The sequence below is a fragment of the Dermacentor albipictus genome, chromosome 2, assembly GCF_038994185.2.
Source record: "Dermacentor albipictus isolate Rhodes 1998 colony chromosome 2, USDA_Dalb.pri_finalv2, whole genome shotgun sequence".
Taxonomy (NCBI): Eukaryota; Metazoa; Arthropoda; class Arachnida; order Ixodida; family Ixodidae; genus Dermacentor; species Dermacentor albipictus.
This window is the reverse complement of record NC_091822.1, coordinates 120,364,766-120,384,248: the sequence shown is the minus strand read 5'-3', so window position 1 is coordinate 120,384,248 and position 19,483 is coordinate 120,364,766. Positions and strand designations below refer to the sequence as shown.

General features: G+C 46.0%; 1 protein-coding gene and 1 pseudogene across 4 annotated transcripts in view; one reads left to right on the top strand and one right to left on the bottom strand.

Moving 5' to 3' along the window:
• Positions 1 to 19,483, bottom strand: part of LOC135914717 (chondroadherin-like) — a 660,669-nt gene that overhangs the window by 307,205 nt on the left and 333,981 nt on the right. The gene's annotated exons all lie outside the window — the stretch shown is intronic.
• On the top strand, positions 2,372 to 2,552 carry LOC135914725 (U2 spliceosomal RNA; annotated as a pseudogene).

Genomic DNA, 19,483 nt, shown 5'->3' with positions numbered 1-19,483 from the left:
CACTACGGCGTGCCTCATAATCAGAAAGTGGTTTTGGCACGTAAAACCCCATAATTTTAAGTTTCGTTCGTTAGTTTCTAGAGGCGCCACTATCGCCTCCAAAGCAGGCGAAGAAGCTGGGCTCACGTACACCCGTGAGCAAAAATATACGGACCAGGGATCGCGCGATAAAACTAAACTTCTCCTTTGTCTTGAAACAAAGATTGAAATTGAAAACTTGAAATTAAAGATTGCAGTCTAAACTTGGCATTACTAATTGTCTAGTGCGCTTGTCAGTTTCCGTTTATGCGTGTTAATTACGATCAAATTCTGTTTTTTCGGCGACTCTGTGGTCTTCTATACTTTTGCTCACGGGTGTACGTGCAGGTAGCGCGAGAATAGAACACGCTAGCGCACTCGACCTGTGCTGCAGCGATGTCGGCCGCTCGAGAGATCGCGCTGCACCATGGCTGGTCGGCTTAAATAAACCGTGGCTTCGGCGGCTACCTCCTCGCGCCGTCTCCCGAAGTTTCAAGACTACTATAGTTTGACGTTACCACTCACAAACTTGAGAAAATGTTCGTTTAGCAGCGCAAGAAGGCAGTGCCCATGAATAAAGAAAAATTGAATCTTCTGCCCTCACAACCCCAAAATTCTACGGTCTTCCTCCTCTGGACCCCGGCACACACCGATGTTCCGCTAGCGGGAAATGAGGCGGCCCACGCCACGGCTCGAGGTCTCACACGCCGAGCCGCCGCTGATTATGTGGCCGCCTCAGCCCCCAAGAGCGGGGCATCGGATCTGCCGGATCGGGACACTACAACAGAAACACAGCAACAAGAAACACACTGGGCGTGGGGCGATCGCCTAACCACGTTCAGAGACCTCACCCAACACTACAGACTCGAAAGACGCAGATTCCCGCCACCACACGATAAACTGAACAGGAACGAGGCCGTGACGTTACGCTTGCTCCAGACACACACCTACCCTAGCCCCGCTATCTTACACCACTGCTATCCGCGTTTGTACCCAACAGACGCGTGTAAAACATGCGGACGCAGAGCAACACTGCGACACATGCTCTGGGAGTGTACCGGCAACAACGGTAATCAAAGCAGCTCCGTTGGCGACGCGTCCATAATCGCGGCTGTTGCCAGAGTAGAAGGCTCGAGCTCCGTTCTTCCCGACGCCGTCCCGGATGCGGGAGCCGCCGGGGACCTTCTCCGTAGGCGTCGCCGCCGCTGGGAGGCGGCTATCAGAAGTTCAGAGCTGGCAGACCAGCTCTGGGCCGTCCGGCAAGCCGAAGATGCCGCTCGAGTCCAAGAACTTCGAGCCGTCACCTGAGGCCACCACATCAAGACCTGCCGGACTATTCTTTACTAAAGTTTCTTCTTCTTCTTCTTCTGCGTACTGTGCTTTAATTTTGCTCTCTGACGCACCGACACCTTTCTGCTAAGAACTCGTTGAATTCTCATTCACTTATAGTGATTGGCACGGTAGGCAATAACTTGTGCGGTGCGAGTCTGAGCACACGAAAGTTGAGCGCAGGATATTATATGTGTGTGAGTTCGTGAACTACGAAAATATAAGGACTGAGAAAAGAGGCTGCCTGGTATTCAGCGTTGTTCCGCGCAGCGTTTTGTTCGGCCCTCGCCAGCAGCTGTCAGCCCATTGATCCCGCAAGATTTATTCCTTTTGTGACCCCGACTCTTCTCGTGTTCAGTCGAGCCAAGGACACAACAAGGCGTATGGCGATGTCTGCTGCGCACACTCGCCGGTCTTCGTTCTCCGGTTTCTTTGCCTCAGACAAAGCACTATCCCGAGCGCTCACTTTCAAAGGCAGATTTCTTGCTCTTCAAGGAAAACGCAGTCCATCTAAACCGCCTTATTGACTTTTTCTGTTCCTCATTTTCTTTCTATGTGCATGCAGCGTCCCTGACCAAGTCAGATCCCGTAGTCTGCACTCTTCTATTCTGCTATCTCTGTAGCCATTTGACGACACCATTTCTACAATATTCCTTTGTCTGAACGCCATATAAGAATCTTCCAAACCTAACATTTTTTTCTCATTCAGGAAGAACTGTAACGCAGAAATCATAGATGCTGGAATAAAAAACATGAGTCATTCCACTTTGTGACGGTGAATGACCAGAGAAACTGTTCAGCACACGACACAGTGGTGACACATAATTTTGAACAAAGCTACGAACTCATTTGCCGTGATTTTTATATATTCATTCGCGTGGACCACAGCACTGCTGCCCGAAAAGCCGGAGGAGCTTAGACACGCGTAACGTTTCGATGGGACCGCCACCACGGCAGAGCGGATGGAAAGCAGATACCCAAGCGCTTGGAACGCCGACAAAGAGAGGGCGGTGCGAACGTAGACATGGCCGACGCGGGCCAAAGTGTGGTGTCCGTTCTTATCTCCTTAATATCTGATACGGGTTCTCTCTCGACCGAAAATATTAAACTTATTTTTGCAAGTTCTCGGAGTCTTAGAAACCTGCTTCACCTCCGCCGCGAGCCGCGGCCCGGTATTGCATATCTCCGGGATAGGCACACGGTTTTTCTACACGGGGAACAAAAATGCGAGGAACGATTCCCATAACCAGCTTCGCTGTAATATTATTATAATACTTGCGTTTTGCAAAGCGGTGGCAGAGCACACGAATTTAACTTGTTTTCTTTCTTTTACCTCAGCTACCATAGCAATATTACAATGAAGCTGTGTGCCTCTAACCCTGCCTCTAACCTAACCTCTTTAACCCTGCGCTCCAGGTACTTTCATGTCATCGCGCGTATAAGCATTCCATTGCGTTCTTGACAAAAAAGTTGGGAGAACGGACTGTTAAATACACGAAATTCACTCAAGATAAGTGACGGTTATTGCTTAGGCAAAAAAAGAAGCCTCAAAAGGTTAACATTTTCTTTCAGTTCAGTTTTTACAAACTAAAGGTATTCTGAGTTCGTCCAGAGCCGACCATATGCAATAGGAAGGGTATGCAATAAAGGTCTTGCATGCAGCTTCTAGTCATGAAGACCAAGCCAAGCCAGCACAAGTCGCACCCGTCACGAGAAAGAGTAAGCACGCATGGATGTTGAGAGCAAGCACTCAATTTTGAAGCCAAGGCATTCTTGGCCGAGTCCACTCCCTCATGTCATGGTTTGTGCCACCGTGTACGTGTCCATTCGTAACCAATCTCCTAGAATTATTATGTGCCACTGTTGGCAAGAGCGGCATAGAAGCCCTAAATGTATTTGCATATCTGCCATACCTCTTTGTGCACAGATCACGCGTCACCATTCTTCGCTCGACAAAAATCAAACAATGCCTTGGTTCTCGTGACACTGCTGGGCCAACGACTTGCGTTCTGCATCCATTTGATTTGGTGATTGAAATTAGCCTTTGATTCTCAACGCTGTGTTCCACAAACGTAAATATTGCGTCAGATTACAGGTTGTTCAGCAGAAAAAGAAAGCTTGCCGGACGCCTAAACTTCGCCTCTAATAGTGGAACGCAACAGAATTCATCAGTACCTGTCTCTGAAACACTTCATTAGATTAAAGACAACAACCCACTGACAAGTTCACCTCAGTATCCACATCTAGCATCTGCAGCTACTAATACAGACCTTGCTATTATGCTCTTGCTATTATGCTCTTGACAGCTCTTGCTATTATTCTGTCTAATGCCCTACCTAGGTTAGAAAAAAAGACAAAGAAAACACGATGAACTCCCACAACCAAATTTCCTGACGCCCTATGTGAACTTTGCTTTTGTACGTCTCCGTTTTTTGACGTTTCCCTACTTCCACCAATCTCTATTGCCGGCATGTTTACTTTAGGCCACTGGTGCCTAAATCGACCACGGGGCAGATGTCTTGACATTCTAATAAAACATGCTCCATCGTTTCCCTAGCTTTACCGCAGCAAGCACATGCTTCTTCTTCCTTCTTATATCTCGCTTTATAGGTGCGTGTTCTAAGGCATCCTGATCTCGCTTCAGGAAGTAATGAGCTTCCCTTTGAGCTATCATAAATTGTTTCTTTCTTGATTTCGTTTTTTCGTCTTAAGTAATTACTCATGGCACGTTTCTATTTCATTGCCACCACCCATGTGATTATTTCAGCCTCTCTGACTTTCCGCTTGACGTTCTTTGTTGCTGTGTGGCTCACTCTATAGGCCACATACTTACAGGTAAGCTTCCTAGTTCTTTTCGTCCAATGTAAATCAATGTTCTTCCTATACAGATACCTCAACACTCTCCCAGCCCATTTACTTTCTTCCACATTCCTCAGTCGTTCTTCACAATCAATTTGACTGTGAGCTTCCCTCACTCCAAAACTAGTCGAGCCCATATCACCCTGCACAGTTTTATTTATAGTCTTCCCATGAGCGCCCATTGCGAGCCTTCACACTGACCTTTGGTTCCCATCGTGTCCTGATTGTACCTCCAATTTCAAGCAAACAACCGCATTTCCATAAGTAAGTACTGGAACTATTACACCTACATACCTCGGAGCACCTCGTACCTGCACTCTAAAAACTAGGAAGGGTATCGCGGGAGTGAAGCGGCCGGTTCACTCTTCAAAGCGTCGTTTTACTCTCGCAAAATGTCGAGGAGAGTGAAATGCATTGTTCACTATGTCACCAAGGAGAGAGTGAAATGTGCTTTTCACTCTCCCCTTCAGAGAGAGAGAGTAGAACTACTCTTGCGGCAGTAGAGAACAAAACGTAGCGTAATCTTCTGCTTCAACTGTAGGTGGCTGGCCCCGAACATGGCAATGTATCATTCATGCACGCTGAGCAAAGAACACATCGTTTTGCTTCTAAGATGATGATGCTGTGTGGTGTTTTGTGGCGCAAGGGCCAGGTTTGGCCAAAGAGCGCCATGACAAGTGGTAATGTTAACGATGTATTATGGAAGATGTGACTTGGCTGTAAAGTGGCCTAAAAATAGTCGCTGTAAAGTGCGTAAAATCTACGTGCTATAAAATTATGGCGATGACTAATGAGGAATACTATGAACATTAAAATCCATCGTAAAGGAATGATGCATTGTTTAAAATATGCGAGATGTTAAATTGCTTACAGCACTACTGCCTCGCCAGAGCCCTTGAACCACAAGGGCCTAGAGGCACGTGCTATTCAAAATAATTATCGCAGCGGCATCCTCTGAAGAGAGGAAGCGCTACGAACGTGTGGGGCTAATAATATGCAACACAACATCTTTCAAAAAACCTAGGACGGCGTTGGTGTCAAAGAGTGGTTCTGGGCCAAGTAACATAACAGGATGAAGGCGGATGTGGTGCCGGTATGCTAAGAGAAAATGTTTTTTTCTTTCGGATTCGGCTTCCCGACACTCCAGTAGGACGTGGAGGACGGTCAGCCTCTCCCCGCATCTACCACAGGTTGGAGGCTCGTTTCCCGTGTGTAAGATGTTATGTGTGCCAAAAGTGTGTCCTATTCTTAGACGGCAGAATAGGACATCTGTCCGGCGGGATTTTGTTACAGGAGGCCAGAAACCTAATTCTGGCTTTATTACATGCAGTTGTTTCTAAGAGAACAGGCCGCCGCAGTTCAAAGGAACGCTTAGCGAGCGCTCTACTTTTTCACTCGGATTTGCTCCACCGCGCGCGCGCGCTCAAGATCGCGGAACAACACAGCACCGGAGAAAGGTGATCCGTGCAGCGAGCTGCACCGCCGCCACGAAGGCCAGCCAACGGAGATCGTATGTCAGCCCTCTCGCGTCGCTACGAAAACACGACAGTCGTTCGTCATGCCTTGGATATAACAGCAAATCCTCCACGGTAAGTGAATTCTAACTTAGGTGCACATTCTCCGTATATGTCATGCTATCGCCAGGAAGTCGTCGCTGCGCTTAGCCGACGCGATTGACAAAGGACTAGGCATACGCGCTGTGTCTCTCCATGTCAATCGAAAAAGCCAGTCGTCGCGATAACTGCATGTGATTTTATCACGTTGCCGTTGTCCGTAAGAGCTTTAAAGATCGCAAACGCTGCCAGAACTATGGTATGTTCAATAAGACTCCAGGCGAGAGGACGCTTAAAATGGTTCGTTCACCAGCCCGTGATTCCGAGCCTGGAGCGTGATTAGCGTGCGTTTTGTGTGTTTGAATTTATTCAGTTTAGCAGTCTACTGTGTACGCAACGCTGTTGAACTAAGGAATCACATAACAGAAGGCGTCATTTTGCTGGCAGCATGCTTTTTTTATAAATAAACCGCGCGCTTGACGGTGTCTCGCGCAGGGGGAATCTGCGACCAATGAAGTTACGTGCAGCACCAGTGCTAGTTAGAAACTTTGCCGCAGGCATTCAGCTGCATGCTGCAAGAGGTCAGTTGGGCGCGTTATCTTGAACTTACTGAAAACGCATGAGGAATCCATGTTTTATGCTGAAAAGAGTATGAACCCCATATAAGCGATCTTGCGTGCGGCAGCTACAAGCGACGCGATGGAGATGGCTGTCGCGTTCGCTCGTCGCCTACAAGTCGTACTCCGTGCGAGCGACGATATTGAGCGACGCCTCCCCGGTATTGCCGGCATGAGGGCTGCAATCACGCGTGACGCGTGCTTTAGTAATTTACGTTGATGTAGTTTACTAAAAAAGTAGCATAAAATATTTCCGGAGGTCTTGCCGTTGGTTCTTATCCTTGCACGTATAAAAATTAAATCATTTGCTCGTTCCGCGCTACAATCGGTAGTATTTGAGCGATGTACATCTAGTTCCGGCTTCGTGCTCTTGGCTAGTCGCTCATAGCACTTTTGGGCGACGAGCGATGATTTCTAGATTTCCAGAACCGAGCCATCTGTTCAAGCGACGGCCCGTTTTGTCGCTCGTCGCCGTCGCGCACTAAATCGCTCTCACAGTGTTTATCCCTAAGACTGAACTGTTTTTGCTCATGCATTGAAATGGTGTGATTATAGGTAGGTCTGGTTTTGTCTCCTGTTGCGGTTTTCGTGCATGGTGTTAAACTGAAAGGATGCTTATGTCTACGAACTCGGTGCATTGTCGAGCAGCTAGTTATGCATCGGCATCGAATATGACGGCCGCTGTGTGGAATTACAATTGCAAGGGCGCTTCTTTGCATACGCTTATTGTTTTGGACATGCCTGTGCATTTGCTAATTGTCAGAGTTATGTCATATGAATCAAGAAGTGGTTTAGGGGCCCTTTAAGCCACCCTGAGCAATTATTCCTTCAGATATATTTAGACATACTTTAGTGATGATGCATAATAAGGTGATCTAGTCTGGCTCCTCAGTGTTTTAAAATTTTTGGTTTCGAGAGACATGTTTCCCGTGCCTCTTGAGTATCTCTTCTAATGAGGCTTAACTGTAATGTATGCACACAATTGTGTAACTCCTCCTGCAAGTATTATTCCTTAAGCCTGGTCACTGATGTGCAAAGCTTGTGGTTAAGTTTTGATGTCCGTACTTTTTAGAGCTATGTTTATTAATTCAGGCTGTTCTTATTGGTTCTTCGATGCAGGAGACAATGCCTACGAAATTATTGGCCCTGATGACGAGAGCCCTCAAGGGGCAAACGACATCTCTGTTGCAGAAGTGAGCCCGATACCACCTGAAGTTACCATGACAGGTGGCACGGCAGCAATAGATACAGAGAGGGCCATGTCTACTGCAGCTGCAACAGTGTACGAGGCAAGCAGCAGTGTGTCAGCATCAGCAGCAATGACAGAAGGAACCGCACCAGGCCTGGTAGAGCAACATGTGTGCTATCACTGTGACTTTTTTTGTAGTGCATACAGCTCATTTGCTCAACATACAAAAGCTTTTCACCACGACTGTGAGCCAGTGTTCTTGTGCAGCAAGTGTAAGACTAAGTTAGCTGTTATAACACAGTACAAGCATCACTTTAAAATATGCAAACATATTACAGTTGTTGCCTCCCCAGCCAGCCCACATAGCGACAACAACGTGGAACACATGGTGGGACACACCTCTTCTCCATTAGAAGATAGTAGAGACTGTCAGTGTTGTTGCTAGATTAACTTTTCTTTGTAGGCAACTAGAAGGACAACACAGGTGTCATAACATTGTTGTTTATGTTGTTGTTGAAGAGGTAAAAAAGAAGTTTGATGCAGCTGAAGTGCCAACTGATATTGAGCAAATCAAAAACAACCACCTGAGAAAGCAACACTATCGAAATTTGGGTATCTATGTGCCACCAACTCTGGTAAAGATGGGATAGGACAGAAGTGTGATGAAAATCACACAGACACTGCTGTTCCATCACTGGTCACAGTGAGCACTGACTTGTAGGGCAAGAGAGTCAACTGAAACGAACATTATGGCGTAGTGTCATGCTCCCATGTGACGACTTTCCATGTTATTTTGCATGATACAGCTCAACCTCCAGAAACGACTGCAACTTGTCTGTAAAAAACTTTCACAAAAAATTATTCACAACACTATTAACACAGCAGTATCTTCTTTTCTTGTGGGTTCGAGGTTCCCGGGTGTCCATTAATGAAAAAATTGCGGAAAAAAAGAACATGTGTCGTACTTACACCTTTTTATCAAGTACGAGGGGGACAGAACTTTTCTAGTCATGCATCTTCATCATACTATCAAGTTTTTAAATGCCTTTTATAATTATTATTACCAGTTATACCTGAGTGCATTGTATGCATTTAGCAGGTGTAAAATCAGGTCAGTTGGATCAGATGCCTTATCTGCAAGAGAGCCCTATATTCAAGAAATTTGAATTAAAATAGGTACGTTACAGATGCAGTCTTTCAGCACTTTATTGCGTGTGGTTTAAGCATTGCTCAATACTTTTGTGGATGGCAGTTTCAACCGGCACAGCACTGCGCATTGTCACGGTCACGTGTCTTCAAAGCGGTGTTTACCATTTGTGTTGATCTGTTTGTGTATTCATAGAGCAAGTTTTTAATTTATTTTTTCCGCATTCTTGTGCTTGCACTAAGCTTGTATAAGGCAGTTACAAAATGGGCGTCACTATAACGAACTTTTCTGTTGAGCTTACCATTGCAAATAATAGTGTTCAGATGGCCGCACTTCCATGTAGGTGCACCGATAGCTTTGGGTGTGTTCTCATGTTTGTATAAATCTTATATAAGCTAGTTACAAATCGTATCTCACTAAGCATTGTGATATTCTTTAAAGAACTGCTTGGTTGGTTGTACACTTGTGAATTAGTATTGAGGCGGTGGTATTTCCATGCAGGCGCACTGCTAGCTTTCTGTGTGCTCACGTGTTTGTATTAAGCTTTTACAAGGGAGTTACAGCATGTACGTCACTAAGTGCTGTGATATATTTAAAGAACTGCTTTGTTGCTTTTACACCTGTGAGTAATAGTACTCGGGTGGCACTAGTCGTGTGTAGGTACACAGGGACCATTTGTATACATTATGCTCATGTAAAGCAGTTACAAAGTGTATGTCACTAATCACTGTGATATTTGTTGAAGAATTGCTGTGATGGTTTTACACATGTGAATAACAGTGGTCAGGACACAGTACTTGCGATGTATAGTTGAATTTATACAGTGCCAAGACATGGGCTGTATACGTACCAAAAGAAATGTATGTCATTATATTGTTGTGATTATTACTGTTTGGATGTTATTAAACTCTAATAACATTTTTTCTTGCATCTATTGAGGTATGGCAATTTGTCATGCAACCAAACTGAGGACCTGAACTTGTGCATACAAATAAACAGCTAATTTAAGAGTATACTGCTCATATTCTGCGAAACCAGTTTAACAAATCTTGTACTACAATGCTGGAAAAATGACAGAGCTGACAGGGATGTACAGAAAGAGTTCTGCACTGGCTGAAGGACTGCCCCACACTGGAGTTGGCAATGTTGCGTTTATTGGAGTAGAACAGTAAGTGCACTTCTATTAAAAATGGGATAGTCAATGCAGAAACATAAGGCAGACGAGCAGATGTGGCACATTTTTTTCAGGGCCCTCAATGCCTACTACTGCATTTCTAGTCTTCCTGTGCTCTTCGTATAAGCCCCTGTTCAGCCAAGGTTTTTACTCCATGGCAGTTGTTCTACTGGGTTCGTAGCAATATTGAAGAAAAAAATGCAATGGTTTTCAAGAACTTTCGAGGCCCCGACACAGTAACTTCAAGGACCTCGTGCAATTTTTTTAGTAGTTTGGACAGGCAATAACTTGTTCAACAGCATCGTTAACTTTAATGCAAACAAAAGAAAAACAAATCACATTTCACTGATTTCAAACATTTGAAAGACTGCTAATTTGCCTTTCACACTAAACGCACACAAGGAAGCATTTCAAAAAAGCGCTCAAAGTTTTTCTGCAATAGCACAATTAACTACTTGGGCCTGCAACATTTGCAGTTTTTGAATACTGTCTGGTTTGACAGTGTATTTGATGTCATCTGTTGCCTCAGCTTTTCACCACCAAATAAGCAAGTCGTTTGTAATTTCCTTTTATTGTGTCTGTAGCTCTCGATTTACTCATCACGGCTTTTCTTTGAATGCCTCAACTGTTGAGCTTCCTGCTTCTGCTCCTCCAGGTACATTTGTCGCCGGTTCCGTGTGCCTAAAACTGGTATCTGCAGCTCCTTTGTAATTTCAAGTTTAACGATGTCGCTTTCTTTCTATTACCTCCACAGACAATTCTCTGTGACATGCGAAGAGTGTCACAGAAGGGAAAAAAAAACGCTTGGCAATGTCTGCTAAGTCTAGCCAAGTGTACAAATTTAAGGACTTTCCAGTACTTCTAAAAATTCCAGGGTTTTCAATGCCTTGAAAATGGCATTTTAGAAAAAAAGGGTTTTCAAGGATCGCTACAAACCCTGGATTCTAGCACCTAAATACTTTTACAAGCTTATTTTGGCGTGGAGTTTGGAAATTCATGCTTTTTAGCTAACGCTGCACTATCTCTGTACATTGAAGCCACGAGAGCGCAACCATTTTGGAGTAAAGCAAAATACTGAAAGCTTTTAATACCACTCTTTTTCTATGGAGCTTCGTATTGCCTAGTTAAGTTTACGAATGTGCCTGGTTTCGGTGGGCGTTTCTTCGACATTTTCTGTGAGAAGTAGATGACTAACCCCCATATTCAGAAATGTATCTTAATACAAAGCTCATGCTTGACTTTATATAAACGACGCCTGGTGCGAACGTCCCCTAGACGCTCACTGCCTTTCTTTTGGTGCGTTCACGGCTTGCGTCATTTAGATCAAGTCAAGCATGGGCTTCAAGTTATGGTGCATTTCTGAATATGAGGGTAAGCGTGCGCAATTCCGGGCAACGCATTGTGCCATTGACACTGAGAGGAAACGGGTTAACAAAGTTAACGCCCTATGCTCCTAAACTTTTGCCTACCTGTGGTGTGCGTGTATCGTGCAAGAAGGAACAGCGCAAACACCAGGACGAAAAAAAGCATCAACCACACCAGTGCTTCGTGGTGTGGTCCATGTTTTTGCGTCGTCCTTGCGTTGTGCTGTTTCTTCTAAAATGCTCAACCAACTAGCCGACAAGTCCATCCTGTGCATATATATTGAACACACGTATGAATGTAGATGGTCTTCGAAGCTTTTAGAACGAGCACTGCCACCGGATACGAGCAGTGCACGCGTAACAAGTGGACACATTAGTCATTTAAACATGCGTGCCAATGCATGTGACGCGGCTATCGGCATAAGCAGTCTCCGAATGCTGGAATGCATGCTCTTCAAAACGCTAACGATCCGCTGCTAATGCAGGACAATAGCTCACAGCGGACTGAACCGAACTTTAAACTAATGCACTTGAAAAGAACGCCTACACGGCAGCGTGAGGCACGTCGAAATGCCTGGTACTGGCGTCGCAGTAAACCACATACGAATGGAACTGGCGGAAAAAATAAACAGACATGCTCACCAGTATACGCGTGACTTAAATTCACATACGTGGATGGTTGGCACGATACTTTGTATCCGCGTATTTTCGGAGAACATATAATACATGGACTGAAAAAGCACTCGATCGTGAGCTGAACGGCACATTTGTTATTTTCCTGGGGTGACGACAAGCCGTGAATAGTTCTCACGTCGTCGTCTACGTTGTATTCCTTCGTTAGTCGTAGCAAGGAATGGAAATGATGCAAACGCAAACGTATTCCAGGACACAACAGCACAGCACACTGCTGAGAAACTCCACCCACCGCAGCCGATTCCTCAAATACATTTGTTATATATACAACCTCTAAAACAACACGACTGAGCGTGGTGGCTCTGTGGTGTAATGGTTAGGATGTGTGCTTTGAATTGTATAGATGCGAGTGTACGCGGGTTCGAATCCACGTGATGTATAGAGCAATGTGGTTCTTCATAACTATGTGATTCCCTCGACTTATTGTGTTCTAATTAGACTATGTGTCTCCTGATTGTGAAATGTGCGGAGATAATTGCGGATTAAATGTTAATTAGCTTTTTTTCGTCCGCAGTGGCGTTCGCGACGCATACGTATAGGCCGATTCCGAGCAGTCACGCCTCATGGTAGGCAGCAAATAGCCAGGAAAAATGACTTTAAAATACTGCAGAACTTTGCTCACGCCTATTCTGTAGGCCGCTTGGAATTGGGCTACTGACTCTGAGGAGCCGCCTAGGGAACGGTATATCAGCGACCCTAATTTGATCTGATTTCCTGCCTGCATGCGCGGCCAGGACTTCGCTAAGAGGGTATTGGGAAGAGTACTAGCACTCTGTTTGGGGGAGTAGAAGTACTCGGTCTGGTGGAGTGCCATTACCCCTGCGGTGAGAGTATTAGCACTCTGCCGAAGAGTACTAGCATTCCCTGTGGGAAGAGTATTATCACTCTGCGGAAGAGTACTAGCAATCCCTGGCGGTGGAGTAACAAAACTCTGTCAACAGGAGTTGACCTACTCTCTCTCAAAGAGGGTCGATCTACTCTCGAAAAGAGAGTGAAATATGGGACAAGCCGCTACTCCCTCAAAGAGAGTGCCCGGCACTCCCTTTGTTTTTAGAGTGTGTTGTATCCCCATAGCGCTATGTGCTTCATTATGGTTGTGTTTCTCTTCCCCTTTACTGCCTCTGGCTAACCTCCCTGCCTTTCTCTGCATTATTCTCTCTCTCTCCTGTTTTTTCATGTATCTCTTTCCGTCGTTTATCCATATACCACGGCATTTATATTCTCTTAACCGATGTATCTCCTGGCCTTATATTGCCACTGTCTGTTCACTGTTTTCGTTGAATACCATAACACCTGACTTTCTACCACTGAATTTCAAAGCTAAATTCATGCTTTCCTGCCCAGAGATATTAGCCAGACGTTGCAAATCCCTTTGCTTATTTCCCTCTGCACACAAAGCGCTATCTAGCGGCGTGAGCGTGATGTTCGTGTGAACTCCCTCCTTTTGCGTGATCTCTCAGATTGCATATGCAGCGCGCCGCGCCACTGTGTAGGAGCCGTTTACTGCGGCCCAGCATTTCCTTGGCGATTTCCTCTAGACGCGCTGCGCCATCTAGCGGCGTGCCTCAAAGTCCGGGCGAAGTTTCCTTTATTCTAAATGGCCTCCGAGATGTGCAGCGCACCGATACGTGCTAACGCTGAGTATTAATCCTACGCTGCCCGCGGGCATTCTTGGTGTAACGCTGAAGCGTCAAGACTGATGTGCTTGGGGAAACCGTGTGACGCGGATTGAATTCTGTCCACCACAGCATAACCTTTAAAGTATATTTTTCTTACACTGAATAGCGCTATAATGAGGCTAGATAGTCACACGTACGAAAAGTGTACTAAGTATGCTAAGCATTTTATTACCTTTAATGAGATGGCACCTTCAATCTGTAAGACACTGAAGAGATTCGTTTCAATCTCGGCATTCTCTCTGGGTTCGCGGTGACAATTATCTCGCATAAAGTTGACCATAGAAAGAGAAAAAATAATTTATTCAATAATTTATTAAACATATTAATATTGTCGCTGGTTCAGTATTCATGCACAAGGAAGCAGTACATCAGTGGAGGAAAAAAGATACGGAAAAGCCTGCAGATGACTTGACAAGCACTTGACCAAGCAGCAAGAAATACTTCTCGAAAAGCACTGCTTCACGTTGTTTAACTAGGTATAATTGAAGACTACTTTTAGACAAATTTACATTCATAAAGACAGCTAGTAAACGGGGGCAAATGTTAAGGTAGCATGTATAGACGGACGGATGAGTAGATAATCTAATTTGGTTTCGTTCACCTGACTGGCGATATCAAAGTCGACCTTGGACCCTCACGCACCTTCTTCGAGCAAGTCTCTTTGTCCTGTTATAGAAAAAGTGCGTTTACAATATGTACCCGAAATAACATTGCAGAACGTATGTACATGGCTTCATGAAGAAATAACACCTACGAACAAAGCGACTTGGCTTCTTGGTTGCAGTCGCATGTATTCCTCACCAAGAACAGGTACAAGTGCAAGCCATTGACGTAAGAAGAAAGTGCTATTCAAAAATTCAACTTTAAGAACAATAACGACAGCGCGACATTGGAAGTAAACTCGACGAAAGTATTTCTACACACCTGGCAACAACAGCAATTCCCCTCAAGCACTGGACAGTCACCCTTGGCCTCGGCGCGGCGCACGACAGACGCACGTTCCATGGACCCTGGCCCCCCAAAGCAAACACCACCTCTATCACAAATTCCAATCAAGTTATCAAGCCCTGTCGACGCATGCGCCATGATGCGCAGAGTACCCAGTGGCCTATTTGCCAGACTCGCATTGCATCGTGTGGTGATGGCTGCTTCTCAGTTGTTGCGGCGAACAATCAACGGGATCAAGAGAATCAGTTAATTAAATTATGGGGTTTTACGTGCCAAAACCACTTTCTGATTATGAGGCAAGCCGTAGAGGAGGACTCCGGAAATTTCGACCACCTGGGGTTCTTAACGTGCACCTAAATCTAAGTACACGGGTGCTTTCGCATTTCGCCCCCATCGAAATGCGGCCGCCGTGGCCGGGATTCGATCCCGCAACCTCGTGTTCAGCAGCCCAACACCATAGCCACTGAAAAACCACGGCGGGTTCAAGAGAATCCGTACAGTAGAAACATTATATACCAGTAACGATTAATCCAGGGTTATGCAGTTGAAAGCTTAAGGGGGAAACAACAGACAGACAGACAGACAAAGAACTTTAATAGCAAGGTCCTGAGACGCTTTGCCCTAGGGCAGAGCTGCGGGCCGCTCCCACGTGGGGACTGGTAGGCCGAGCCTAACCGCCGCATCGTGGGCTCTCTGGACAGCCCAAGTTTGATGTGCATATTCTGAGCTTCGGATGGCAGAGCTCCATTCTTGTTCTGTGATGCGATTGGGTCCCTGTAACCAGGGGCATCGCCAGAGCATGTGTTCGAGAGTGCTAACAGCCCCACAGTCGGGGCAAGTAGAGCTGAAAGCCTCTGGAGTGATCATGTGGAAAAGGGCCACGTTCGGATAGCACTGCGTCTGAAGCATGCGTAAAGTGGACGCCAGAGGTCTAGCCAGTTTGCAGTGAGGGGGAGGATAAGTCCGCCTACCCAGGTGATAGTGCGTAGTAATTTCGCTGAAAGTAGTGAGAGTGTCCCGAAACTCGAGAACCCCAGAGTCTGAGCTCAATCTTTCTCCCGCGCGGTGGGTTAGTGCGCGCGCTTGGGAGTGGGCAATGTCATTAAGATTGGGAAACGAGTCAAGCTGGGGGTCGAGGTGAGCCGGAAACCACGTGATGGTGTGCGGAGAGATTATCTTGTTCTTGAGAATCTTGTGAGCCTCCTCAGCGATGGATCCTGAAGCGAAAGCCCTGACCGCCGATCTCGAATCAGTGAAGATTTGTGATCTGCTGTTGTCTAGGAGTGCCATAGCAACTGCGACCTGCTCCGCTCTGGTTGGTGTTGAGCACTTCAGGGAAGCCGCATTCACTATCTGTCCGTTGTGATCAACGAGGGCAATGGCGAAGTTAGACGACTGTCCATATTGGGCTGCGTCGACAAAACATGCCGAGTAAGGATCGTCTTTGGTACGCTTGAGGAGGGCGAGGGCTCTTGCCCTGCGTCTGCCTACGTTGTGTCGAGGATGAACATTACGGGGAAACGGTGCAACTCGTATGTTGTTCCTTTGATTTTCTGATATTTCATATTTACGCTCTTCCATGAGGATAGGGTTGATCCCAAGAACTGCCAGGATCTTCTTTCCAGCCGGGGTACAGGACAGACGGGCCAGTTGGGCTGACTCCTGGGCCTCGATTATCTCGTCCAATGTGTTGTGCACTCCTAGTTGCATAAGGAGGTCCGTGCTCGCCCGTAACGGAATGCCTAGTACTTTTTTATACTTTTTCTGATGAGAGTGTTTAATCGTTTTTTCTCGGAGTTATACCAGTTGTGCATGGCTGCCACATAAACTATATGACTCATGAGGAAGGCGTGGAACAACCGGAGGAGGTTGTCTTCCTTTAAGCCTCCACGCCTATTCGAGACTCTGTTGATGAGTCTCATCTTGTTCTCAGTCTTGGCTGTCAGCTTGTTGAGCGTAGTATTATTACTGCCATTCGATTCGATGAACATGCCAAGGACCCGAATGGTGTCTACTCTGGGGATGGTACAGCCGCTTTTAGTGTGGAGTTTGATGTTTATTTCAGACAGCGGTTTCCATCCTCTAGGTTTGGGGCCTCTCCTGACTGGCCTGTAGAGGAGGAGCTCAGACTTGCTCGGGGAGCATCTAAGCCCCGTATTTTCCAGGTACATCTCTGTTTGATCTACAGCCTCCTGTAAGCCTAATTCAACAGCTCCCTCGCTTCCTCCGGTGCACCAGATTGTGATGTCATCAGCGTAGAGCGTATGATTGATCCCTTCTATGTTGGAGAGTCGTTGCGATAATTTCGTCATGGCGATGTTAAAAAGCAGTGGTGAGACTACGGCTCCTTGTGGCGTGCCTCTTGGGCCCAAACTGAAATTGTCGGACTTGAGGTCACCGATTTTGAGCGTGGCCTTGCGATCCCGTAGGAACGAGCTGATGTATCTGTGGAAGGCGTCTCCCAAATTGAGCTCTGAGATGGAGTTCAGAATGTGAGCATGGGATACATTATCAAAGGCTTTCTCTAGGTCTAAGCCTAGGATGCCTCTTATATCTCTTGTGGTGTTGTCAATGATTTGACATTTGATGAGTTTCATGACGTCTTGCGTTGACAGGGCCGGACGAAAGCCGATCATGTTGTACGGAAACAATCCTTGTTTCTCGATGTGCTTAGAAATTCGATTGTGTATGACATGTCCCGCTACTTTCCCCACGCAGGACGTGAGGGAAATTGGTCTGAGGTTTGAGAGACTCGGGGGTCTTCCAGGCTTTGGAATGAGGATGACCAAGGCCATTTTCCAGGACTCCGGGACAACCCCTCGTTCCCATATTCCATTAATCTCCTCTGTCAACCATTCTATAGAGCAGTCGTCCAGGTTTCGGAGGGCGCGGTTGGGGATGCCATCAGGACCAGGGGCAGACCTGCCATTTAGATGCTGGAGAGCTTCCCTTACCTCGCATGCCTTGAAGGGGTTATCTAGCTCGGGGCAAGATGAGCCTTTGTAGGGGGGATAGTCTTCGTCACTCGAGTTACCCAGTGGCAGATACTTGCGAGCTAATCTGTCGAGTACGGTCTGCAATGTCTCTGATTGTGATGCCTGGTGTAGAACCTTCGCTATCACTTGTCTTTGGTTTGACTTGGTATTGGTATCATCCAGCAGATGCTTGAGTAGGTTCCATTTAGCTCCAACTCTCATCTGGCCATCCACAGAATTGCAGACCTCATCCCACTGTTGTCTGCTCAAGGTTTGGCAGTGATCTTCTATAGTTCTGTTGAGCTCCGCGATCTTTTTTCGGAGCCTTCGGTTGAGTTTCTGCCCTTTCCATCGTTTCAAAAGTGACGTCTTAGCTTCTAGAAGATGAGCGAGGCGGCTGTCCATCCTGTCCACCTCCAGTTCAGTCTGGATTTTCTTTGTCGCCGCGCTGATGTCCACCTTTAACTGTTCAGCCCACTGCTCGAGGCTAAGTGCTGAGTCATGCGTTTGTGCTCGCTCTTCCCGAATCTTGCGAAAGTAATCCCAATCTGTAATAATGAACTCTTTGAGGTCCCCGCTGGGGGAAACAAAATTTTTGATTTTACTGCACAGCGTCGTTGTTCAACTTTCCTCTGTTTCACCACAGGAGGAGGAAACCGCTGTTGCTGAACGAGCTGCCCGAACCGATGCTCAGTGCCGCCGCCGGGAGGACCCCTTCGTTCAGAATCAAATTAGTTGCCACAACGTATCGCAAATTCAACACGCCTAAACGCCTGCACCCAAAATTTGCATCAGGGAATATCGTAATCACCGGTGAATGTTTTATCGGTAAAGACCAGCCATGTCGTATTCTCAAAGAGCAAAAGACTGAACTTACTAGATCTCAAGAAGCTTTACTCAGACTCAACGTAAAAAATACGAAAAAAATAACTTGAAATCCGTGGCGTCACACTTACGTAGGCGTGCTAGGTTTTCAGTTAGAAATTTAAAAACTGAACTTTCCCTTCCCTGTCGCTTTTAATATTCAACCTACTACCACGAATTTAACGAAAACAGCTGCGACGGAATGATTTGTAGTTGTAAATTGCTTTAGGGTTTTTCTTTAGGGTCACTTTTGCAAAGTTGTAACCTGCATTTCGCATCATCAAACACCGTCTTGCACAACGCAAGACGACGGAATACTTGAACCAGACGACAGTCCTTGTAGATTTGTTAAGAAACACTTACATTTGCGCCTTGCGGTGTATTTAATATTTGTGAGCCAACTAACATAAAGAATAATAGCATTTGCAAGCATCATATTGCATGAGTCGTATCAGAGCAATGATTTCTATCTGTGTAGTTGAGGATCTCGCAAATATATGTAGACTGTCGCCATCCTGCGTCAGTTCGACTGAAGGTCGCCGGCACTTCAAAGAAGCCGTGGGAAACATTGAGCAATTCTTTGAGTTAAATGATATGTTCCCTAGTTCGGGAACTAAGCCCAGACATTCATGAAAGCATTGTATACAGCCTGGTAACGTATATTTCCTGCGTTAAGAAAGTTATGCATGCTCAGGCGGTTTTTTTTAAGACACAGTCCCATATAAAGGCTTAGAAACCAAGAGCACACACAGGCAGGGAACTTTCTGTTTTGCACACACAAATACAAGAAACGTAAAGTGAGCAAAGGATTGGTGCAGATATTCCTAATGCGTAGGAGGTTTCATGAAAAGGATAAATTGTCAACTACGTGAGAGAAATCCACGTGGAGCAATTTCTCCTAAGAAATACATGCGGTTTTGTCCCGTGAAACCTATATGGGTCACTTGTACCTTCCTTCCACTCTCGAGTGGAAGGCAATTTTTTCTCTGCCACAAAAGACATCAAAGTCTGGTTACGCTCAACTATAGACATTAGTAGATGATAAGGCTAGCCTGCTCTGATCTATCCTACCTT